Genomic DNA, 25,568 nt, shown 5'->3' with positions numbered 1-25,568 from the left:
AAGCCAATTAAAGTTGGCAAGGGGAGGTATCAGAAGCAGGGAACAATTAGTCCAGGTCCACGCCTGGTCATTCACCCCCATTAAAAACCTTGTCCAAGTTTTCATGTGCACGAAGTGTTAGTGCCAGAAATTAATTGACAAAAAATAATAATCTTTATTATTGTCACAAGTAGGCTTACATTAATACTGCAATGAAGTTACTGTGAAAATCGCCTAGTCGCCACACTCCGGCGCCTGTTCGGGTACACAGAGGGAGAATTCAGAATGTCCAATTCACCTAACAAGCACGTCTTTCGTGACTTGTGGGAGGAAACCGGAGCACCCAGAGGAAACCCACGCAGACACGGGGAGAATGTGCAGACTCCGCACAGACAGTGACCCAAGCCGGGAATTGAACCCGGGGCCCTGTCGCTGTGATGCAACAGTGCTAACCACTGTGCTACCGTACCACCCAAATGGTGAAGCAGAGGAAAGCAACGTGGGGAGTGTCGGGGCAAGTGACCAATGAGGATTTCAGTGAGGCTGAGGTGGGGATGGGGGGAAAAAGTCTGGGGGACGGGCAGGAACCTGAAATTTGAAATGTAGGGGCCTCACTTTATCCACAACCCAGGGGACCTTCCTCCGTGGGGTGCTGCACACACAGGCATATCTGACAGGGACAGTGAGAGTTTGACAATTTCAGTCGCACCCACGTGGACTCGATCCTGAGCATCCCGCCCCTCTTGGGACACTGAAAATGAATGTGAAACTAAAGAGCACATGTGGCATCATTTAGATTGGCCCGCGTCCATGGGCAGAACAGCATGTTTAATACGACTCTGATACATCCTGCTCTGTCGCTCCAGTCACGCCTGCAAGATAAACATGTCGCCACGTATACTCACTATAACACCCCCCCCCCCCCCCGTCCTGCGGAAGTCTTTGGGGGAATTTCAGGGCTATTTTCAAACCTATGCACCATCAATTTGATTTGAATTGAAGCCCTGTCCCTTTTAAGTTGCTACACCGCAGCGCTGCTGTCAATTTCAGCCTGACACATGACAGAGAGTATCTGCTGTGAATATTGTTACTGTATCCCCGCCACTGGCTACAATGTCCAGCCCCAGCCCCCACTGATCCACGCAAGCAGCCGCTCCAAGCCTTTCCCATCGTTGTCCAATAACACTGGACACATATAACCCCCCCACTCCAAACCTCCCCCAAACCAAAGGACAAATTAAATCCACAATCTTGCACCAACCTGCACCAATCGTACTTCCTTATCCCTGCTACACCAGCCAGCGATTGGTGGGAGGGCAGACCTCCGTTTGATTACTGCTTCCGGCCAATAGGGGAAACAGGCAGCCTGCCTTTGAGAAAAATGTTGCATTTCTGCAGCTTTTTCACATTCACACACCGAGTTATGCGGGCATTTGCAGCGTGTGTGCCTCTGGTTGTGTAGCCTGGACATTTACACTCAGGTTGCCCTTATTCTGGGTGAAACCAGTCTTCAGCCACACCCCCCCCCCCAACATTCCTCTACCTTCCTTCCCCAGGCAAGTCAACAGTAGTGGACACGCCAACACTAAGGGCATTCAAATGGTCATTGGATAGATATATGGATGATAAGGGCTTTAGAGTGGTTTCACAGGTCGGCGCAACATCGAGGGCCGAAGGGCCTGTACTGCGCTGTAATGTTCTATTAGCCTGACCCCGAACAGTTTACAGGTTAAGAAGCAGCCAGAAAATAAATTCCAGCGCTATTTATGCACTGCCCTTATCCAGTCTTCGACATTCCCAAAAAATGCATCACAGACATTGATGCCACCTGGTTTGTGCAGAGCAAGATCTCACAGAAAATGATGAGTTCTGTTTTGTGTGCTGTTGGTAAACTGAATTGTGACCAGGATGCAAGGATCCCCAACTCTTTATGAATCAATGTCTTAAGATCCTTTATTCTGAACAAAGTCTATGGATTCTCTTAAATTGGTTCTTTTCCAGGGTCACTCACATCTCTCATTCTAATCCAATTTCTTAAACACCTTTCGCAAACTAAGAGTGTCCCGAAGCGCTTTCCAGCCAATGAGGGACTTGTAAGTGTTGTACAGTAGGTACAGGAGATGGTTACTCCTCACTGGGTACATTCAGGGGTGACGCGCTCTCCAATAAGCTCCACCAAGTCATCATGTGCATCCCATGGATGGTGACTATTGGAGGTTATCTAAACGTCAGGGAAGAATTGGAGCCTTATCCAATCCTGATTTGCCATTGAGAGAGTCACTGGATGGTGGAATCATGGCTGAATTCCTGCTCCGTACTCACGTGCCTGAGGTTAAGCGCATTCTCCTTCCTGTTACCCAGCTTAGATAACTGACAGCATAAATCACAGGGCAAAGCTGATATCTTCTGTACGTATCTGATGCACATTGGCTTTTACTATGATCAGTGGTCCCTGACTTGAAGCCACTCATTGCCTGAACTAACTAAACCATCAGAGAAGCCCAATATCAATTATAATAATAATAACCTTCATTAGTGTCACAAGTAGGCTTCATTAACACTGCAATGAAGTTACTGTGAAAAGCCCCTAGTTGCCACACTCTGGCGCCTGTTCGGTTACACTGAGGGAGAATTCTGAATGTCCAATTCACCTAACAAGCACGTCTTTCAGGACTTGTGGGAGGAAACAGGAGCACCCGGAGGAAACCCACGCAGACGCAGGGAGAATGTGCAGACTCCTCACAGACAGTGACCCAAGCAGGAATCAAAACCAGGTCCCTGGTGCTGTGAAGCAACAGTGCTAACCACTGTGTTACCATGCTGCCAAATTAATCTTCTACTCTGATCTAGCAAGTGTCATTTCCATGTTAATATTTTCTTTGTGGTGAATATGGCGGCACAGTGGGTAGCACTGCTGCCTCAGAGCACCAGGGTCTTGGGTTCAATTCCGATCTTGGGTGACTGTGTGGAGTTTGCACGTTCTCCCCGCCTCTGCGTGGATCTCCTTCGGGTGCTCAGGTTTCCTTCCACAGTCCAAAGATGTGTAGGTGAGTAGGATTGACCATGCTGAATTGCCCCTTGGTGTCCAAAGGTTATGAAAAATGAAGTGAAAATGAAAATCGCTTATTGTCACAAGTAGGCTTCAAATGAAGTTACTGTGAAAAGCCCCTAGTCGCCACATTCCGGCACCTGTTCGGGGAGGCTGGTACGGAAATTGCACCGTGCTGCTGGCCTGCCTTGGTCTTTTTTAAAAGCCAGCTATTTATCCCAGTGTGCTAAACCAGCCCCTAAGGTTAGGTGGGGTTATGGGGATAGGGCAGGGTACTGGGCCTAGGTTCGGGTGCTCTTTTGGAGGGTGGGTGCAGACATGATTGGCCAAATGGCCTCCCTCTGCATTGTAGGGATTTTATGAGTTTAACATTTTCACTGGACCGTAAACCTAAGTAATAATAGCACCTAGCATTTATATAGCACCTTTAATATAGTAAACCATTCCAGGAATACAATCAAACAAAATTGATTACTGAGCGATGTAGGAATATATTAGGATAGGTGACCAAATGTTGATCAAAGAGCTATGCTTTAAGGAACAGAGGTATGATAATAGGTATGTTTCAAGAAACAGCATCAAGAAGGTGAGAGGTCAGGGAGGGGATTCCAGAGCTTAGGGTCAAACATCCATGAGAAAATTCTGAGAAAGCACAAAATCCTGGCTCTCAGGAACAATTCGGAAGACGTATTTCACTGTGAAATGTCAACTGATTTGTTAAAAATCCCAGTGAACATCTTTCATGACATCAGCTAATTCATTACAAATAAGGAGGAAGATGGCAGATGCTCGAAATCTGAATAAAAACTTTTTAAATCTGTAGCGACACACCAGATTCATCAGCATGGGATGATAGTTTGGAGACAGTTCGGTTGAGTGGCTGGAGAAAGTGGGAGGCATGGACAGAAAGTCTAATAGGCAGCATGTGATCAGGGGCATCACACCAGGGTCTGAATTGGAGCCTCAAATGCTCTCTGTGTTCATTAAGGATTGAGATGGTGGGATAGACAGAGAACCACATATCCAAGTTTGGCCATGGCATGAAGATAGATGGCAATGGAAATGGATGCAGAAAATGACAAAGGAATAGTAATAGATTGAATGAATGGCCAAAACTGTGACAAACAGATTTCAATGCAGGCAAGTGTGATATCACAAAAGGATAAAGCCGGGCACTTTCTAAACAGTGAAAAGCTAGGAGTTGTGGACATCCAAAAATATTTGGAGGACCATGGATATAGGTCATTAAAATGCCATGGATAGATGCAGAAAAAAATCTAAAAGGCTAATGGAGTCCCAGAAGGAAATAGAAGCTGGTTGAAAACTGTAACCACTTCTGACTGGAATAACCGCTATGCACTGGGGGGGGGGGGGGGGGGGGAATCCAGAACAGCTGGGAAATCCAACACAGAAATCACTCGGCCATCGATTATGGCAGCTGATATAGGCAGTGGCCGGTTGTGATTTACTGGGGAGCAGTTAACTTGAACTGGGGACTGACTGTCTGAGCTTGAGCATGCCTCATTCCTGTCCCGCAGGAATGTGAACAGTTGTTAATATTTCAGGACAATGACCTTTCATGGGGACTGCGAGGAGTATAGTTGGGAAACACATGTCCTTGCGAAAGATGGTAGATGTTTGGAATTCTCTTCCTCAAATGGAAGGTCACTGCTGGGTCAACTGTTCATTTTAAATCTGAGATTGATGGGTTTCTGCCGACCAATGGTACTGAAGGTGATGGTGCAAAGTTGAGTAATGGGGTTAGGTCGCAAATCATAGAGTCATTGAGGTTTACAGCATGGAAATAGGCCCATCGGCCCAAATTGTCCATACCACCCAGTATTTACCACTAAGCTAGTCCCAATTGCCCGCATTTGTCCCATATCCCTCTGTACCCATTTTACCCATATAACTGTCTAAATGCTTTTTAACAGACAAAATCGTACCGCCTCTACTACTGACTCTGGCAGCTCGTTCCAGACACTCACCATCCTCTGTGTGAAATAATTGCCCCTCAGCAATGGATCCCATTTAATGGCAGAACAATCTCACATGATACATGATACTATGTTGTTAGTTAATTGATCTGATGAATAATAGTGTATATTGAAGATGATTATGCAAAAAGGGCAGTGCGTCTTTAGGCAAATATGAACTGTCATCTTTCATGGTTTCTTTATTTGTTCATGGGATGTGGGCGTCGCTGGCTGGGCCAACATTTATTGCCCATCTCTGAGGGCATTTAAGAGTCGACCACATTGCTGTGAGCCTGGAGTCACATGTAGGCCAGACCAGGTAAGGACGGCAGATTTCCTTCTCGAAAGGGTATTAGTGAACCAGGTGGGTTTTTATGACAATCGGCAATGGCTTTAAGGTCATCATTAGACTTTTAATTCCAGATATTTATTGAATTCAAATTCCACTATCTGCCGTGGTGGGAATCAAACCCGGGTCCCCAGAGCATTGGGACTCGGGATTACTAATCCAGTGACAATGCTACTACACCACTGCCTCCCCATATCTGGGGCTGTGAAGTGCTTCAGTATCAGTTTGTAGGTAATTTCATTTAATACTTGGTTAATTATAGAGCTTTATCCATTTTCTGCTGCATCATTTCTTTATAAAGTTTTATAAAGTTACTGCATAAAATAAAAATATACAATAATACGTTGTGAGACACTGGGATTAAGGGCAATCAGGATGAAAATGCTGAATGATTTTCAGTAACTAATACAACATCCAGGTATAGTCTCAATGACCTTTAACCTTCCGGCAGCATCATTCACAGGAAATCTGGTGGATCGCACCCAAAAAGCCTGCTCCAAAGCTCTTTAGCAAGACAGCACACTTTTCCTTGGCTGAATGCATTCCAAATTTATAATTAAACACTAGTTTTTTTACAGGAGTCACATGCTCCTGATGATGGGCAGTTAAATAAAACTGCAATCACGTTGACAAGGTCGATTGTCATCTTTTGAGCGCTGGTTTGAACATAGAACATACAGTGCAGAAGGAGGCCATTCGGCCCATCGGGTCTGCACTAACCCACTTAAACCCTCACTTCCACCCTATCCCTGTAACCCAATAACCCCTCCTAACCTTTTTTGGTCACTAAGGGCAATTTATCATGGCCCATCCACCTAACCTGCACGTCTTTGGACTGTGGGAGGAAACCGGAGCACCCGGAGGAAACCCACGCAGACACGGAGAACGCGCAGACTCCGCACAGACAATGACCCAGCGGGGAATTGAACCTGGGACCCTGATGCTGTGAAGCCACAGTGTTAATCACTTGTGCTACCGTGCTGCCCCAAGTAACAACAGTACAATTTAATTTAAGTTTGACGTAAAACTACGCTAGTACCAGTCGCTCAAAACCTGTCGCAATTGGCTTTAGTTGGTATTAATTTAGCAATCCCATGGAGAGAGAGAGAGACAAGGTGGAGATGGAAATGTCATATTGGTGCAGTAGATGGCGTTTTGGGGTTAGGAGTTTAACTCCATTCACAGCTTTGGAGCTCTCTGCATTAGCTTGACTTGGCTTATAGATACAGTTACAAAGTGGGGGGGGGGGGGGAATTTGCATTAGCGTACAGTATTCTTAATGAGTAAATTAATAAAATAAATTATGTTTTTGCAGGAGGCAGGAAATATTGTCAGAATTAAACTAATAAAACCCAAGCACAAGGACTTGAACAATAAGGAAGTACACTAAACCATCTTAGAACTGTTCTGGTGGGCATGTGATGAAATATTACAGCATTCGATATTTACTACCCACCCAATCATTAGAATCTTTCAGAGTCCTGTTAACGTTTCAAAATTGATAAATCAATTCTGGTTATTAAGGACACCAGAGGGGATCACAAAGCAAAATTCCTGCACTAAATCTTAGAGATCTATATTTTCTAGCGATTTATCGAAAGGTATTGCGGAGAGTACAGTTCAGTGTGGACTTAAAGGGAAAAGGGTCTTCATTTTTTCAAAAGTTTTATTTTACAGAACGTAACCCGATTACTTAAACTGCCACAAAATGTACTCATTGCGCCGTTTGCATGTGGTGTCACCATGATTAAACTAGCACTGTGGAAAGAATTTGCTAAATAATTCTGGCGAAGGCTGTCGCCCTTTAACAAATTGAGGAAATGGGGTTTGACAGGCGAAATTCCAACTTCAGACAGATCAGGAGTAAAAGAAGTTGCATCCAGGGCGGCAAGGTGGTGCAGTGGTTAGCACTGCTGAGTCACGGCGCCTACAACCAGGTTCGATCCCGGCTCCGGGTCACTGTCCGTGTGGAGTTTGCACATTCTCCCCGTGTCTGCGTGGGTCTCACACCCCACAACCCAAAGATGTGCAGGGGAGGTGGATTGGCCACGCTAAATTGCCCCTTAATTGGAGAAAAAAGAATTGGGTACTTTAAATTCATTTAAAAATATTTTTAATAGTTTATAAATGATACCCTGGACTAGTGCGTGGTCAATTCTAGCCCCATTTGATCCGGAATGACAACACAAGTGAAGTTAGATTTTATTTTTAAATACATGAGGTCCTTGCCTAAGCCCAATAAACCACAGTCACCAGGTTTGTAACTTTAACACAAGTAACCTTTTATTATGTACAGTATTATAATTAGACTGTCAGAAAATGTAACTGACTCTCTAATACCCCTTTTCCAACCCATCCCTTCTAACTACCCCACTCTCTACACACTCACTGACAACACAAGGATGAAAGGGTGATTGAGAGGTAAAGAAAATATTAATAAAAATAAAAGGATCTTTGATGCACTATGATGTCCTCCCATTAAAGTCTTTCTGGGTTTCAAGCTTTTGTTTTGGTACTTTGTCCTTCAAGGATTCAGATGGTGTTCTCTGGCAAGGTTGTCTACTTTCTCTGTAGATTCAGGATTAGTTCAAGTTCCATGGTTTTAGAACAATAAAGTAATTCTTTACTCAGTCAGACAGGACACTGCCCCTGGCCAACCCACAGGTTGCCAGCCAACCAATTGAACCGATTTCCTCTAAAATTCACTCGGCACTCCCAGCTGGGTGGAGCTGAGGGAGAGAGACAGACAGACAGACAGGAAATGCTGTTTTAGACAGTTACAAGTGGAAGGCTGTGTTAATTGAGCAGAGAAGTTACCGAGGCACACTTTGTAAAAAAAAGTCTCCGAACAAACGCCACCAACAGAAGAAAGGTGCTTCCTAAATACAAGCATCGCCTTTGTCTGCCTGTAAAAGTGGCATGAGAGCTGTATTTTCATGCACAGTGCGGTTTAATTGGTAATCGTATGTTAAGGTTAAGAAACTGCATGTAATCAGTTAGTGTCAGCTGAAGTAGAAGTTTAAATATTGTTTTCTTTTGTTTTAATAAAGTTTGTTTATAAAATAAAAAAAGGTGCCCTTGATGCCAGTGAGTCTGTTTCTCCTCTCCAAAATACAAAACTCTAGGAACACCCTGTCCAGACAAACAGGCTGCATCAGCTTGAGTCCTCTGCTTAAAGGCATATTCCAAATATGGGTCAACGGACCCAAAATAATAAAAATAAAAGAAATGGAAACAAAGGAAATAAACAGGAGGGACTCCTACAACCTGAAAAGGTTATCCCTGTTTTTCTCTCTTCACTTAAGCTGCCAACCCGCCTGAGTTAATCCAGCGTTTTCTCTTTTTATTTCAGATTTCCAGCATCTTGTTTTGGATTTTTTTTTTAAATTGGTTTTATCCCATCATAGACCCCATGAGTTAGCTTCTGACTTTGAGATAAAGAGTCCTCCGCACTGTTCCATCTTCTAGGTTTTAATTTCGAAACAAAGGGAAACATTTGCTCTGCTGGTTTGTTCAAAACTGATTTATAACCTTACACTTATGGCCGCTGTGGCTCAGTTGGTAACTCTCTGAGACACAAGGTTCCAGGTTCAATTCCCACTCCAGGACTCAAGAACAGCAGTCTGGATTGACACTCCCGTGCAGTACCGTTGCAGTACTGTAGGAATGCTGCACCACCGAAGGTGCCATATTTCACATGAGATATTAAACTGAGACCTTAGGGCAGGTTAAAAGGTTCTATGGCCTTATTCTAAGAGAAGGGTGTTGTGTCCTGGCCAATATTTATCCCTCAATTGACATTACAAAAACAGATAATTTGTTGTGTTATGGGCCAGGGTTTAGAGAACCCCAAAGTGTATCATGGAGTTCACCTGACCCACAACTTTTACTAGATTGTGGTATGGGGAGCACACGGCCCACTCTACAGGTGTGGTACAGCAGAAATCAAAAAGTATTTTTTTTAAAGCAAAACAATGTTTATTCTATGAACTCAAGTTAACCCTTTTAAAACATACAGTGAACATCTCAGCAACCATTAATTCAAATACAACCCCCAAAGACTACAACACTAATAATCCTTTAAGCTTTCCTTTTAACACCCATACAACTTAAAACACCTTTTACCAGAAGCACATAAGGTTAAAATAATTACTGTTATTAGTTTTAAATCACCAGGATCGATTTACAGTCTTTAGATTACAGACAGAGATTCACACACCTTCTGGCTGTGACTGCAGCTATCCAGCTCTGAAAACGAAACTAAAACACACCCTGCAGCCTGCTCAAAAACGAAAGTAAAAAGCTGACAGACAGCCCAGTTCCACCCACTCTCTGACATTGCTGCAGTAGTAAACAACCATTTCTTCAAAGGTACTCTCACTACAGATATTTATATACACACCCATTTATAAACACCCATTTCTTCAAGGTACTCTCACATGACAATTGTCACATTGCTGTTTCTGGGAGCTTCCTGTGAGCTAATTGGCTACTGCATTTCCCACACTGCAACAGTGACTATACTTCAAAAGGTACTTAATTCACTGTAATGTGCTTTGAGATATCTAGTGGCTGTGAAAGGCCCTATATAAATGCAAGCCTTTCTTTCTATTTCCCTGATTGATCAGGGTAAAGTCAGCCAACAAAGCTGATTCAGATAAACGTTTCTCTGCAAGTATCCATTTTGTTAATCGTGGTTTTATTTTTGTTGCAGCAGAATTATCAGTTGCCACGTGTGTTTGACGTGCACGAGTGGAAGTTTTTAGTCCTCTGCCAGGCAGGAGGGATATGATATGGCACAGAAACCGTTAAGTGCAGGGTTCTGTGTGAAATAACTTTAAACTGCAGCAAGCCGGGACGAACAAACTTTGAATGAAAAGATTTTAGGTTCTTCGTCCTGTTCGTGGGAGAATGGAAATTAGCCTGTTTAGTTTCCATGGTAATACCTTGATAAATTATCAAGACTAATCTCTTAGAACCCAGCCAAATTGAATTGAACCACTTCTTTGCAGCTTTACAAACTCTTAAGTAGCAGAAAGGGGGCAATCCGATTAACGTTCACCAGATTTACCCACATGTCTTGACGTTGACAAATATTTTTAACACCATCAGCACCTCTGCATTTACTCTTGAGTAGTCGCGAGGTGGTTTCAAAATTAATAATAATAATCTGCATTGTCACAAGTAGGCTTGCATTAACACTGCAATGACGTTACTGTGAAAAGCCCCTAGTCGCCACACTCTGGCGCCTGTTCGGGTACACAGAGGGAGAATTCAGAATGTCCAAATTACCTAACAAGCACGTCTTTCGGGACTTTATCATAGAATTTACATTGCAGAAGGAGGTAATTCAGCCTTTCGAGTCTGACTTGTGGGAGGAAACCGGAGGAAACCCACGCAGCCACAGCGAGAACATGCAGACTCCGCACAGGCAGGGGCCCAAACCCGAGACCCTGGCGCTGTGAAGCAGCAGTGCTAACCACTGTGCTACCGTGCCGCCCACCCAATTTGGGTGCAATCCAACATTGATACAATTAGTTTTGCCCAAATGTTTTTTTTTTCATCATTGATCAGCAATTGTAACAACATCAAATAAATTTGGTTGTGAAATGGAATCAAAATGTTTTTTGAAAATCGATTGCCACAAGGTCGGGGGTGGTAAGCGTTACCTGGTGTGGGCTCACAATAACAATGGCTGAGCTAACATTTGGGGCTGGGTTAGCACAGGGCTGAATAGCTGGCTTTTAAAGCAGACCAAGGCAGGCCAGCAGCACGGTTCAATTCCCGTGCCAGCCTCCCCGAACAGGCGCCGGAATGTGGCGACTAAGGGCTTTTCACAGTAACTTCATTTGAAGCCTACTTGTGACAATAAGCGATTTTCATTTTCATTTTTTCATTTCCTGAGCCAACAGCTGCCACAAAAGGTGCTGTTTGGTCTGCCTGAAACTCGTAGGTCTTCTTGTACAAAGAGTTCTCCACGACCAAGTGTTGCAGACGGACACATTTCAAGGTGCAGGACTGTATGTTGAGGGATTGCGCTGAAGCTTGGGGCTGCTGCCAGAAACGGGGGGGGGGGGGGGGGAGTGGGGGGGGGGGGGGGGGGGGGAGCCACAGCCTAAGGCCCTCCAGCCTAAACAAACCGAGGAGCTATAACCCACACAAAACCCCCTGGGTTAGATGTGTGACATGAAATGTAGGTTGCAAATATAAACTGTACATATATTATAACTATAAACTTAACTATAATGAATTGTCAGTGTAGTGAGGCACCTGATATACTACTTTGAGACTAAATTGAACTTTCGTGCACTTTATGTCATGCCAAATTTGAACTGTTACATAACGTACTGTTAGAAAATGTATGAACAAGACGTAATTTTGCAATAAATGGAAAATGAAAAGGGAAAATGCTGGGAAATATTCAGCAGCTCTGCCTGGCAGCAGCTGCAGGGAGGGAAGTGTTCTGAGGATAGGTCCTTGAACCTGGAACGTTAACTCTGTGTCTCTCTCCACAGATCCTTGCTGGCCTGCTGAGCATTTCCAACCCTTCCTGTTCGTATTCCTGATTCCAGCATCTGCAGCATTTTGCTCTTGTTGGGGAAAGGCAATGGGGGCGGAGTTGCTCTCATTCAGGGGAATGACCCACAAAGACAGATGATAAAAGGAACAAAAGGTTACAAGGGGTGGGGAATATGGGGGGAAAGGTGCTTAAGAGAAAAAAGCAATTAGATAAAAATATGGAGGCTGAAATTTGTGAGAATAGAGTGGGAAATGTAGAAGTGGTAATAGTCGGGGACCGTAGATGAGAGAAACACATTCCATCTGCTCTCATACCTCCCATAGAATCATGGAATTTACAGTGCAGAAGGAGCCAGTTTGGCCAATCGAGTCTGCACCGGCCCTTGGAAAGAGCGCCCTACTTAAGCCGCAAACCTCCACCCTATCCCTGTAACCCAGTAACCCCACCTAACCTTTTTGGACACTAAGGGAAATTTAGCATGGCCAATCCACCTCACCAGCACATCTTTGGACAGTGGGATGAAACCGGAGCACCCGGAGGAAACCCACGCAGAGACGGTGGAGAGCGTGCAGACTCAGCACAGACAGTGACTCAAGACGAGAATCGAAACCAGGTCCCTGGCGTTGTGCAAAAACAGTGCTAACCATTGTGCTCAGTGCTGACCACTGTACACTTCTTGGATTTGGATTTGTTTCTTGTCACGTGTACCGAGATACAGTGAAAAGTATCTTTCTGCGAGCAGCTCAAATTATCATGGAGTACATGAAAAGAAAAGAAAAGAAAAAGAAAACACATAATAGGACAACACAAGGTAAAAGATTAGTTATAAGTTATTAGTTATAAGAGACGTAAAAAGAGGATCTGTTTGGGAGAGTTTGCAGAGAGTCACCCCGCTCCGGCGCCATCTTGGAACCAGAGTTTCCAAAATTAGCTGAACAATAGTGGAATAGGAGAACATTTAATCAGAACCCCTTAAGGTGGAAAGGTTCTCTGCTTCAGTAATTTTGGTGAAAGTTTAAATATAAGAATGTTGTACCTCATTTTAATTCCCTAGCTGAAATCAGCCAAACAACAGGTACGCAGTTTTCCTCTGTTAAGTAGTCAAATGGAGAAGTAGTCAAATGGAGAAGTAGTCAAATGGAGAACTATTTTACTTCAAGTCCGATTTGACATTAATGAGTTTAATAAATTGGAACGTGACTCGTCACAACAGTTACATCACCAAACAAAGCTCACAGGGTTACTTTCCAGAGATTACATTGCACCATGTGTATCACTGTTACCAATTGATTGTTAGTTTGCTTCAGTGGTGAAACCCGTGCCTATGAGTAACAAGGTTGTGGATTCAAGCTCAACTCTCAGATTTTAGAATATAGTGGAGCTCTGTCCTTCACAGGAAACCATCTCTAAAGACATTTTTCATGCTTAAATTAGCACTTTTTTTGCCTAGTATCATCAATACGTTCACACAAACTTAACGTTACAGCTGTCTAAGTATGAAAACAACCTTTGGCCAAAGCTCTTTAGCTGTGGAGTCGAATGCCATTTTAAGTAGCATGATTCCGCAGCAGGAGGATTTGATGTGAAAGCAATTCTTGTAGGTTCATTATTTACAGCCCGAATCCAGATTGGAATTCCCCATTTGAGAACCCCAGACCTGAACTCTCATCCTAACCTTGTGCCCAGTTGGGTTTTTGGGGATCTGGGAGTAACATTGACACTGGTGACCCTGTTTACGTTATTGCCCAGAGATGGTGTCACTGTTGCTCTCTGTGGTGCCCAGACCAACACGCACACATACTCCCTGCGTCCATCCGCCCTCCCACGGCAAATGTGGGGGAGGGAAGTTGCGAAGCAATCATCAGCCTGCAACCCACTGAGTTGTTCTCAGGGCTGGAATCTGCCACTTATCTCCAGGGTGGGATAGCTTGACAATGACACAGAACGCAGAATCTGGGAGGTGGCACAAAATTCCATCCCATTGGCAGCCATTCCTTACCCAACTATCATTTTTCTGTAGCGGGGAGAAGGCTGTTCCTTCACCTGTCCCCATCCCAACAGCAAAGAGGGTGTATCCAGCAGTGTTCCCAAGCAACTCTGGGAATTTCATCCAATGTGCGGCGCTGTGGCACAGTGGTTAGCACTGCTGCCTCATGGCGCCAAGTACCCAGGTTCAATTCCAACATTGGGCGACCGTGTAAAGTTTGCACATTCTCCCTGTGTCTATGTTGGTTTCCTCCGGTTGCCCTGGTTTCCTCGGAAAATGGTTGAGATCTGGAATTCTCTGCCTGAAAGGGCGGTGGAAGCAACTTCAATAATAACTTTCAAAAGGGAAACCAATACCTGGAGGGTAATAGATTGCAGGGCCTTGGGGAAAGAGAAAAATAATGGGACTAATGGATTGTTTGTTCAAAGAGCACGATGGGCCGAGTGACCTCCTTCTTTGCTGGAACGTTCTACGGTTTGACCATTGGGGAGGTTACACTCAAACCCAATCCCAAGACTCACAAACTGGCAGGGGTCACAAAATAAGGAATAGGAGCAGGAACGTTGACTGATTTTCCACTTATTCACTCCCGAATGCTATTCTCAATTGTAGTATTCCTAATGTTACTCCGGCTCAGATCAGATCAGCATTTGCCAGAGATAGAACTGAAAATGTAGAAGAGAAGTGAGCCACTTTTGTGTATCAACCCTCTGACTTTATAGTTTAGCTTAAAAACCTCAATGACCAGTCGGAAGACCTGGATTGTAACAAGGGCCAGGCATGGGTGTGTTTTTAAATGTGTTTTGTGTTGCTTAAAAAGATTCTGACCGTTATATTGCAATACTAACCACAGATATTTCATATAAACTTCTTATAATCGACGACAAATCATGTTACAAGCATAATGGCCTCAAAAGTGCAGTGAAAGAGGAATAAATGACCTCAAGCACATAATATTCATGAAGTGGAAGTTTTGCGAGTGTACACAGTGAAGGAATTGCTCATTTTTTTCTTGCTGAACACTGGGTTTTGGTCACAGCTTCACCCAGTACTTAGTGTAATATCAAAAGAGGCGGGTTTCCGAAATGGGATTGACTGGAATAAATTTAGAAAATGCTGGGAATTTTCAGTGAGGCAGGCAGCCTCTGTGGGAGGGGAGGCAGATTGGGTTTTCGTGTTTCAGGTCTGATGACACTTTGCGTCTGGCGTATGGTCCGTGACCTGAAACATTTAACCTCATCTTCCTCTTTTCCCAAAGGCTGAACATTTCGACAAAACAAACTTGTACTTATTTGGTGCTTTTAACATAATGAAACATCCTAAGGTTAGGCGGAATGGTGGCAGTGGTTAGCACTGCTGCCTCACAGTGCCGAGGACCCGGGGTCCGATCCTGTCCTTGGGTCACTGTCCGTGTGGAGTTTGCAAATTCTCCCCGTGTCTGTGTGGGTCTCACCCCCACAACCCAAAGATATGCAGGGTAGGTGGATTGGCCACGCTAAATTGCCCCTTCATTGGAATTTTTAAAAGAAAACTCCTAATGTGCTTCCCATGAACATTATAAAACAAAATTTGAAACCAAGGCACTAAAAGAGATATTAGTGCAGGTAACCATAACAATAGTCAAAGCCTTGAAGGAGAAAAGAGAGGTAGAGAGGTGAATAGGTTTGGGAAGGGAATTCAAGAACTTACACCCTTAGAAGCTGAAGGTTGTACAGGGATCAAGAGAGAGGTTGCTGAGGTAGAGCTGGGTATTTACAGCATTCTCCATTTATTGCCCATCCCTAATTACCCTCGAGAAGGTGGTGGTGAGCTGCCTTCTTGAGCCCCTGCAATCCCTGTGGTGTAGGTACATCCACAGTGCTGTTAGGGAGGGAGTTCCAGGATTTTGACCCAGCGACAGTGCAGGAACGGCCGATATATTTCCCAGTCAGGATGCTGAGTGAGGGAAACCTGCAGGTGGTGGTGTTCCCATGTGTCTGCTGCCCTTGATCCTCTAGATGGTAGTGGCCGTGGATTTGGAAGGTGCTGCCTAAGGAGACTTGGTGAATTCCTGCAGTGCATCTTGTAGATGGTGCACACTGCTGCCACTGTACATTGGTGATGGAGGAGCAAATGTTTGTGGATGAGGTGCTAATCAAGCGGGCGGCTTTGTCTTGGATGGTGTCAACTTTTAGAATGTTATTGGAGCTGTTATCCAGGCAAGTGGCGAGTATCCCATCACACTCCTGACTTGTGCCTTGGAGATGTTGGGTAGGCTTTGGGGTGTCAGGAGGTGGGTTACCCTCTGCAAGATTCATAGCCTCTGATTAGCTCCTGTAGCCACAGTATTTATAGGGCTGGACCAGTTCAGTTTCTGCTCAATAGTAACACCCAGGATGTTTTTAGTGGGGTGATTCAGTGATGGTAATGCTGTGGAATGTCTGAGTACCTGAGGAGTGTCTCATGGTGCTGAACATTGTGCAATCATCAGCGAACATCCCACTGTAATATATTTTATTTCATACACTCCACAAATCACATAATCATCCAAAAAAAACAGTCAAATTACATACAGTTTTCCCATTTTCTCTCCTGAATTAACACAACCCCTTCCCCCAATCATCTCTCCACACCCCCCCCCGCCCCCCCACACCCCCCCCCCCCCTCCCCCCCCCCCCCCATCCGCTGGCAATAAACAGATCCATAGAGACAGAAACAGCCTCCAACTCCCCCTCTGACCCTTGAAGGGTGACCTTATTATTTTCCAGCTGTAGGAACTCTAACATATCTTCCAACCACGCCGACCCCCCCCTTGGCAGCGACGCCGGCCTCCACCCTTACGATGGAAGGGACATCATTGATGGAGCAGCTGAAGAAGCCCGGGCCAAGGACACTATCCTGCAGAACCCCTGAAGTGATGTCCTGGAGCTCAGATGATTGACCTCCAACAACCACAACCACCTTCCATTGTACAAGGTATGACTCCAACCAGCGGAGAGTTTCCCCCTGATTCCCATTGGCTCTAGTTTAGCCAGGGCTCCTTGATGTCACACTCAGGCAAATACGGCTGTGATGTCAAGGGCAATCACTTCTCACCTCACCTTTGAACTTCAGCTCTTTTGTCCATGTTTGACCCGAGGCCACAATGGGGTCAGGAGCTGAGTGGCCCTGGCAGAACCCAAACTGAACTTCAGTGAGCCGGTTATTGCTAAGCAAATGCTGTTTGCTAGCGCTGTTGATGACCACTCCCATCACTTTATTGATGAACGAGAGTAGACTGATGAAGTGGTAACTGGCAGGGTTGGATTTGTTCTGCTTTTTGTGTACTTGACATACCTGGCAGTTTACCACATTGCTGGGTAGATGCCAGTCTTGTAGCTGTCCTGGAGCAGCTAGGCTAAGGGCACGGAAAGTTCTGGAGCTTAAGTCTCCAGTACTATTGCTGGAATATTGTCAGGGCCCATAGCCTTTGCAGTATCCAGTGCCTGCAGCCATTTCTTGATATCACGTTGAGTGAATCAAATTGGCTGAAGACTAACATCAGTAATGCTGGGGACCTCTGGAGGAGACTGAGATGGATCATCCGCTCGGCACTTCTGGCTGAAGATTTCAACAAATGCCTCAGCGTTGCCTTCTGCACTGATTTATAGAATTTTATAGCATTTACAGTGCAGAAGGAGGCCAATTCAGCCCATCGAGTCTGCACTGGCTCTTGGAACGAGCACCCTACCCAAGCCCATACCTCCACCCTATCCCCATAACCCCATAACCCAGAAACCCCACCTAACACTAAGGGGCAATTTGGACCCTGAGGGCAATTTATCATGGCCAATCCACCTAACCTGCACATCTTTGGGCTGTGGGAGGAAACCGGAGCACCCGGAGGAAACCCACGCAGACACGGGGAGAACGCGCAGACTCCACACAGACAGTGACCCAGTGGGGAAGCGAACCTGGGACCCTGGCGCTGTGAAGCATTTGTGCTATCCACAATGCTACCGTGCTGCCCCATCATTGGGCTGGTTTGGGCTTCCCCATCATTGTGTTGTTTAATTATCCACCACCATTCAGGGCTGGATGTGGCTGGACTGCAGAGCTTACATCTGATACATTGATTGTGGAATTACTTATCTCTGTCTATTACTTGCTTCTTGTGCTGTTTGGCATGCACGTAGCCCTGTGTTGTAGCTTTACCAGGTTTACACCTCATTTTAGGTATGTCTGGTGCTGTTCCTGGCATTCTCACTTGCACTCTTCAGTGAACTAGGATTGATCCCCTGCCTTGATGGTAGGGTGGAGGATATGTCGGGCTGTGAGGTTGCAGATTGTGGTTGAATACAATTCGGCTGCTGCTGTCCACAGCCCCTCATGGATGTCCAGTCTTGAGTTGCTAGATCTGTTCGAAATCTATCCCATTTAGCAGGGTGGTAGTGCCACACAACAAGGTGGAGGGTATCCTCAATGTGAAGATGGGACTTTGTCTCCACAAGGACCATGCAGTAGTTACTGGTACCAATACTGGCATGGACAGATGAATCAACGGCAGGCAGGTTGATAAGAATGAGGTAAATATGTTTTTCCTTCTTGTTGGTTCCCTCAACCACCTGCCGCAGAGTTGATCTAGGACCCACATCAAAGAATCAAAGACTTCCTACAGGGCAGAGGAGGCCATTCAGCCCATCGCGTCTGCAGCGACCCTCCGAAAGAGCACCCTACCCTGGCCCACGCCACCAACCTATCCCCATAGCGCAGTAGCCCCACCTATCCTTTTGGACACTGAGGGGCAATTTAGCGCAGCCAATCCACCTAACCTGCTCATCGTTGGACTGTGGGAGGAAATCGGAGCAGCCGGAGGGAACCCACGCACACACGGGGAGAAAGTGCAAACTCCACACAGTCACTCAAGGCTGGAATTGAACCTGGGACGAAAGAGAAAATGCTGGAAAATCTCAGCAGGTCTGGCAGCATCTGTAGGAAGAGAAAGGAGCGAACGTTTCGAGTCCGATGACCCTTTGTCAAAGCTGTTTCAGATTCCAGCACCCGCAGTAATTCGCTTTTATCCAGAATTGAACCGGGGACCCTGGCGCTGTGAAGCAGCAGTTCTAACCACTATGCCACCGTGCTGCTCGTGTCCTTTAGGGCCCGACTAGCTTGGTCAGTATTGATGCCACCGAGCCACTCTTGGTGATGGACATTGAAGTCCCCCACCCAACGTACATCCTGCATCCTTGCCACCCTCAGTGTTTCCTCCAAGTGGTATTCAACACGGAGGAGTACTGATTCATCAGCTATGGGGGGAATGGTATATGGTAATCAGCCGGAGGTTTCCTTGACCATGTTGGACCTGATGCCATAAGACTTCATGGGGTCTGAAGTCGATGTTGAGAACTCCAAGGGCAACTCCCTCCCGACTGTATACTACTGTGACGCCACCTCTGCTGGATCTGTCCTGCCACTGGAACAGGACAAACACAGGGATGATGGTGGTGGTGTCTGGGACATTGAGCGTAAGATATGATTCTGTGAGTTTGACAATGTCAGGCCTTTACCAGCCTGTGAGACAGCTCTCCCAAATGAATACAACTGAGTGTCTTGTTAGACAACATGGTGGGATTTGAACTCATGTCTACTTATGAGTTCAGGATCTGGATTACTCCACCAGTAATAAAACCTCCATACTACATACTTTTCATGGACAGAGTAGGGGCAAAGTGGGTGGGCATGCCTTTCCATCCTTTACTGAAAAGGGAGAACATGTTTTCACGCACATGGGGAGCCTTGGCATAGTGGTTATGCCATGGGACTAGTAATTTAGGTGGCCAGACCAGTGCTCTGGGGACATGGACCACGGTAGCTTGTAGAAGTTAAATTAAATCAATACATTTGGAATTAAAAGCTAACCTCAGTAATGGTGAACACAAAATAATTGTTGTAAAACCCCAGCTGGTTCACTAATCTGCCGTCCTTACCCGGTCTGGCCTACGTCTGACTCCAAACTCCAACTGGGGCTGGTTTAGCACACTGGGCTAAATCGCTGGCTTTTAAAGCAGACCAAGCAGGCCAGCAGCACGGTTCCAGTCCCGTACCAGCCTCCCCGGACAGGCGCCGGAATGTGGCGACTAGGGGCTTTTCACAGTAACTTCATTGAAGCCTACTCGTGACAATAAGTGATTTTCTTTTCATTTCATTTCAAACCCAGAGCACTGTCCTCTGAAATGGTCGAGCCAGCCACTTGGGTGAACGGCAATTGAGGGTGAGGAACATAGAACATAGAACAGTACAGCACAGAACAGGCCCTTCAGCCCTCGATGTTGTGCCGAGCAATGATCACCCTACTTAAACCCACGTAACCCGTATCCCAACAATCCCCCCATTAACATTACACTACGGTCTCATGAATTACTTTATAAAAGGAAAATATTTCTACAAGATGAATAAAGAAAAACAAAACATCCTCCATATCCAGTCCCTGGTGAATAATTGAGAGGCATTGAGCAAAGGGCAGACATTTTACTCTCTTGTCACCCCCTAGCTGCTACTGTGACTACACTTCAGAAGTACATCACTGGCTGGAAAGCACTTTCTGAGACATCCAATGGTTGTGAAAGACACTATATCAAAGCAAGTCTTATTTTTATGCTCTCTGCGGTTAGCACTGTTGCCTCATAGCACCAGGGTCCCAGGTTCGATTCCCGGCTTGGGTCACTGTCTGTGTGGAGTCTGCACGTTCTCCCCGTGTCTGCGTGGGTTTCCTCCGGGTGCTCCGGTTTCCTCCCACAAGTCCCGAAAGACGTGCTTGTTAGGTAATATGGACATTCTGAATTCTCCCTCTGTGTACCCGAACAGGCACCAGAATGTGGCGACTAGGGGCTTTTCACAGTAACTTCATTGCAGTGTTAATGTAAGCCTACTTGTGACAATAAAGGTTATTATTATAACTCAACGACAATGCTGGGAAAAGTCTGGTTCCAGGCTGCACAACACCCTTCTGATCAAAGGTCGTTATAAAACATAAGAAAGACAACTTGGGCTGGATTCTCCGTTTGGGAGACTAAGTCCCCACGCTGGCGTGCAAACGGTGGGGGGGGGGGGGGGGGGGGGGGGGGCTAGCAGGCACACAGTGTCGAGCTCCCAGCTCTAGCTGCCGGTACGACCCGGAGCATCGCCGGGTCCGTGGCCGCGCACGGCGGTGGCCTACAGCAACCACGACGTGCTTCATGGCGGACTGAGCCCAGGGACCCCGGACCGCAAAAATAGTACCCCTTTTCGACCACCTGCGCACCGCGGATCGGCCTCCCGCTGTGCCCCCAGACCCGATTGAAGCCCCCCTGCCCGTGGATCGGCCCTCCCCCAACTGTGGTGGGGCTGGACTGAGTCCGCAGCCGCCAAGCTGAGTTCCCGAACGGTGAGACCAGACGTCTCCCACGCTGTCGGGAACTTAGTCGGTCGGGAATGGAGCATCGCGAGGCAGGCCTCAGGAAATGGCCTGAGCTCCTGGGTACAGCGTGTGGAGTACTCCTAGAGTACAACGCTTTTCAGGGGGCGGAGTATCGTGAAAGCGGCACCGCCCCCGATTTTGGCATCTTCGGGGATTCTCCGCCACCTCGCCGAACACACTTTCAGAGTCGGAGATCGGATAATCCAGCCCAAGCATTTTCAGTGGAAATAGCTGTGCATTAAACACTCAACATCTCCAAGTTCTTGTTTTGCCAAATGCTCAAACGAGAAGCCTAGAAAAGGAGGTTTCATAAAACAGGTGAGCAGCTAAGTAGTTAAAAACGCATTCTGATGAAGGTTCCACAGTCACTGAACAACCCCCATAACTTTGCTCAGAAAGCCATTATTCACCTGTCTCTGCTACATCAACCGCATGGCAGATTCTGCAACACTATTTGTACATTTTGTTTTAAGCTCAAGGCATTTACATGGCTGGGGTGGTCCAGTATTTATCACAACTGTGCACACAACTCTCTTTATCAACCAAAAGAACAGTCTTTGGTAAGACCTTTTTAACCAAACCATGGGATAGCCATTTAATTAAGTTGGCAGGTCATTGAAATACTGAGGAGGGAAGGCGAAGAGAATAGCTTCAGTTGCACACTCTTTTAGAAACTATACTTAAAAACCAAACAGTGTAAAGGGCAGCACGGTGGCCTAGTGGTTAGCACGGCTGCCTCACGGCGCTGAGGTCCCAGTTTCGATCCCAGCTCTGGGTCACTGTCCCTGTGGAGTTTGCACATTCTCCCCGTGTCTGCGTGGGTTTCACCCCCACAACCCAAAGATGTGCAGAGTAGGTGGATTGGCCACACTAAATTGCCCTTTAATTGGAAAAAATGAATTGGGTACTCTAAATTTATTAAAAAAAATCAAACAGTGCAGAACATCACCAAGTTTGCAATGATGGAAAGGGGAAGACAAGGTGAGTGAGAAAGCATCGATTAGATGACATGGCTTGCCAACGATGCAGTAACGCTTTCTGAGCTGGATTGAATTACCACGATTTGCAACGTTTTAAGACCCGACTTCAGTGTAGTCAGCAGATAGATCATCTCTTTAAAATGGCATGCTCCGGATAGACTATCGGGAATTTCAATTCAGCGACACAGCCACAAGATGTCGGGAGACTAGAAGGAGGTTTCCAAATGGATTCCCTGCTCCTTCCCTCATTGGGCTGATGTCAGTGGGTCATAGCGCCCACACCACCCAGCACAGAAGCACCCAACCAAGCTTAGCTCCTTCTTACCCAACTCTACATTTCCCAGTCAGGGCCAGAGGCTGAAATTCTAGTCCAGGGCCACTCTGGCTAATTATATTGCCTTGACTACTGCCCATCAGAAGCACTGACCGGGAACTAAACCTCTGATTCTGTTTCATTCATTTTACCTGCTAACCCACCCAGAGTGATCAGGGCCTCAGTGGGAACTCCCCAATGATACCCTACTCAGTCCCATTTCCTGCACCTCCAACTCCTCACAGCGAGCATCGTGGACAGGATAATATAGGGCCAGTGGTCGGGGGGCCCAACCGACCCCAGGTCTCGAAGACAGGACATACTCTGCTTCGTCTAACCTGATGCACCCAACCTCCAGATCAAGATTACTAAAGCATGTCAGCCAATTTTCAAACTCAATCAGGAACTCGCCTCCCACATTTCACCAGGGACCAGGCTCCCTCACCCCTTGTCAGGCCCCAACCTCCCAAACCTGTCGTGATAGACAACACACCATACAGCAGGATCTCAACGAATCGAAGGCGGGACCTCACCAGTGCTCTATTGACTACAAGGATCATGTCCTGTGTCTCCACCATTCTCCTGAGGATACCTCGCAGTTCCTCAGCGTGAGCTCCAAAGACCTGCACCAGGAGACGAGGTCTTCATCTGGACCAACATTCTCAACGGTGGCCATCATCCCGAGGCACACATCACTGTCGGGGTGGGGGGGAGGGGGGGGGGGGGGCTCGCTCGGCAGCAACAACGCCACTGCAAGCTGAGCCCCAGCCCAGCCCAACTCCAACCGCCACGGTCAAACGTGATTCTCTACCATTGAACTCAGCTCCTCATTGTAAAACTCCAATCAGGATCATCCAGGGACATAGCACAAGACATATATCCCCCTCAAAAAAAAGAAAATAATTAAATTTGCTCTAGGATAAAATAAAGGAATAAAAGACGAGCAGAGCCAGAGCTGCGATAACGCAACTGCTCCCGCTCTGACATCACGTGACCCTTCCCCCCGCAGTCTGTTTGGGGAAACTTGTTCAATAACCACACAGCAAGATTCCAAACCATGCTGGGGGGTAGGCAGGCTTTGGTCTGTGTTGGAACCAACAATTCTACGGACACGTGCTTGTAGGATTAGAATAGTGGTTTTAATATACTTACAACAGAGCCAGCCTGTTAGCTTGGAATATAGATACATGTATCTACTTGGAACAGAGTGGCATTGGTAACTATAATGCCGTGTGAATCTCATTCACCACATTCACCCCCTGTGAAAAAAATCGAGTCCGGCGGGGGTGGTGGCTCACAGAGTTAGTCTGTCCGGTGGACGATTTGTTCGTTTCGATCTGCGGAGCACCGGGGTTGCAGCCTCTTGCAGTGGCTGGGTGGGTGTTGAGAGCTGGGGTACGATGGCAGACTCCGGGGCGGGTCTCGTCCAAACTTCATACACCTCTGGCTCGACCGGAGACTGGGGGCGCTGGGGGTGGGCTGGTGCTGGTGCGTGGAACCGGTGGGGCGAGCTTGCGGAATCGGGGGCGCGAGGGGGCGGCAGCATAGGGAACGGGGTAAGGGGTTCCTCAGTGGGGGTGGGGGGGGGGCTGGATCCAGCGGGTGCCAGGTCCCGAAGGGATACTGTGTCCTGGCGACCGTCCGGGAACTCCACGAATGTGTACTGGGGGTTGGAATGGAGGAGGCGCACCTTTTCGACAAGGGGATCAGTTTTGTGCCCCCTGACATGCTTCCTCAGGAGGACCTGGCCTGGTGTCCTCAGCCACGCCGGAAGTGAGACCCCCGTGGTAGTGGCCCTAGAAAAAGTAAAGAGCCGCTTGTGAGGGGTTTGATTTGTCGCTGTACAGAGGAGGGATCTAATTGCGTGGAGCACGTCTGGGAGGACTTCTTGCCATTGGGAGACTTGGAGTTTTCTAGACCGGAGGGTCAGTAGGACGGTCTTCTAGACCGTCGCGTTCACCCTCTCCACCTGCCCGTTCCCCCTGGGGTTGTAGCTGGTAGTCCTGCTCGAGGCGATGCCCTTGTCGAGCAGGTACTGACGCAGCTCGTCGCTCATAAAGGACGAACCCCGGTCGCTGTGCACGTAGCTGGGGAAACCGAACAGGGTGAAGACACTATGCAGGGCCCTAATGACTGTGTGGGAGGTCATGTCGGGGCACGGAATGGCAAAAGGGAATGGGGAGAACTCGTCGATGATGTTGAGGAAATAAATGTTCTTGTTAGTGGAGGGGAGTGGCTCTTTGAAATCGATCGCGAGGCATTCAAAGGGCCGGGAAGCCTTGACCAGGTGGGCCCTGTCTGGTCTATATAAGTGCGGTTTACACTCCGCACAGATCAGGCAGTCCCTGGTGACCGCTTTTACCTCCTCGTTGGAGAAAGGCAGGTTTCGGGTTCTGATGTAGTGGGCAAGCCGGGTGACCCCTGGATGGCAGAGGTCAACGTGGATGGCTTTCAGGCGGCTGATCTGCGCGCTGGCGCATGTCCCGCGGGATAGGGCATCAGAGGGCTCGTTGAGCTTCCCCGGTCGATATTTAATATCATAACTATAGGTGGAGAATTCGATCCTCCACTGAAGGATTTTATCATTTTTTATTTTGCCCCTTTGCGAGTTGTCAAACATAAAGGCAACCGATCGTTGGTCGGTGATGAGGGTGAACCTCCTACCTGCGAGGTAGTGCCTCCAGTGAAGAACAGCTTCCACGATGGCTTGTGCTTCCTTCTCGACAGAGGAGTGTCGGAGTTCTGAAGCGGATAGGGTACGGGAGAAAAATGCAACGGGAGAAAAATGCAACAGAGCTACCTCTGAGGCGTCGTTCTCAACCTGAAAGGGAGTGGATTCATCCACCGCCCGCATGGCTGCTTTGGCGATGTCCTCCTTGATGCAGCTGAAGGCCTGGCGTGCCTCAGCTGACAGGGGAAATAGTGTGGCCTTAAAGAGTGGGCGGGCTTTGTCCGCATATTGAGGTACCCACTGGGCATAGTATGAAAAGAACCCCAA

The 25,568-nt window shown here is 47.0% G+C and overlaps 1 protein-coding gene across 1 annotated transcript in view; it reads right to left on the bottom strand.

Moving 5' to 3' along the window:
• h6pd (hexose-6-phosphate dehydrogenase (glucose 1-dehydrogenase)) overlaps nucleotides 1-1,318 on the bottom strand; it is a 66,936-nt gene extending 65,618 nt beyond the window's left edge. Inside the window, exon 1 of the mRNA XM_038773568.1 lies at nucleotides 1,241-1,318. The gene's annotated coding sequence lies outside the window, so the exon portion shown is untranslated. The remainder of the gene's footprint in view (nucleotides 1-1,240) is intronic.
• Between the last annotated feature and the right edge of the window lie 24,250 nt (nucleotides 1,319-25,568).

This window comes from Scyliorhinus canicula, chromosome 16 (genome assembly GCF_902713615.1).
Source record: "Scyliorhinus canicula chromosome 16, sScyCan1.1, whole genome shotgun sequence".
NCBI lineage: Eukaryota > Metazoa > Chordata > Chondrichthyes > Carcharhiniformes > Scyliorhinidae > Scyliorhinus > Scyliorhinus canicula.
Note: the sequence above shows the minus strand (reverse complement) of the source record. Positions and strands in the feature narration are given on the sequence as shown.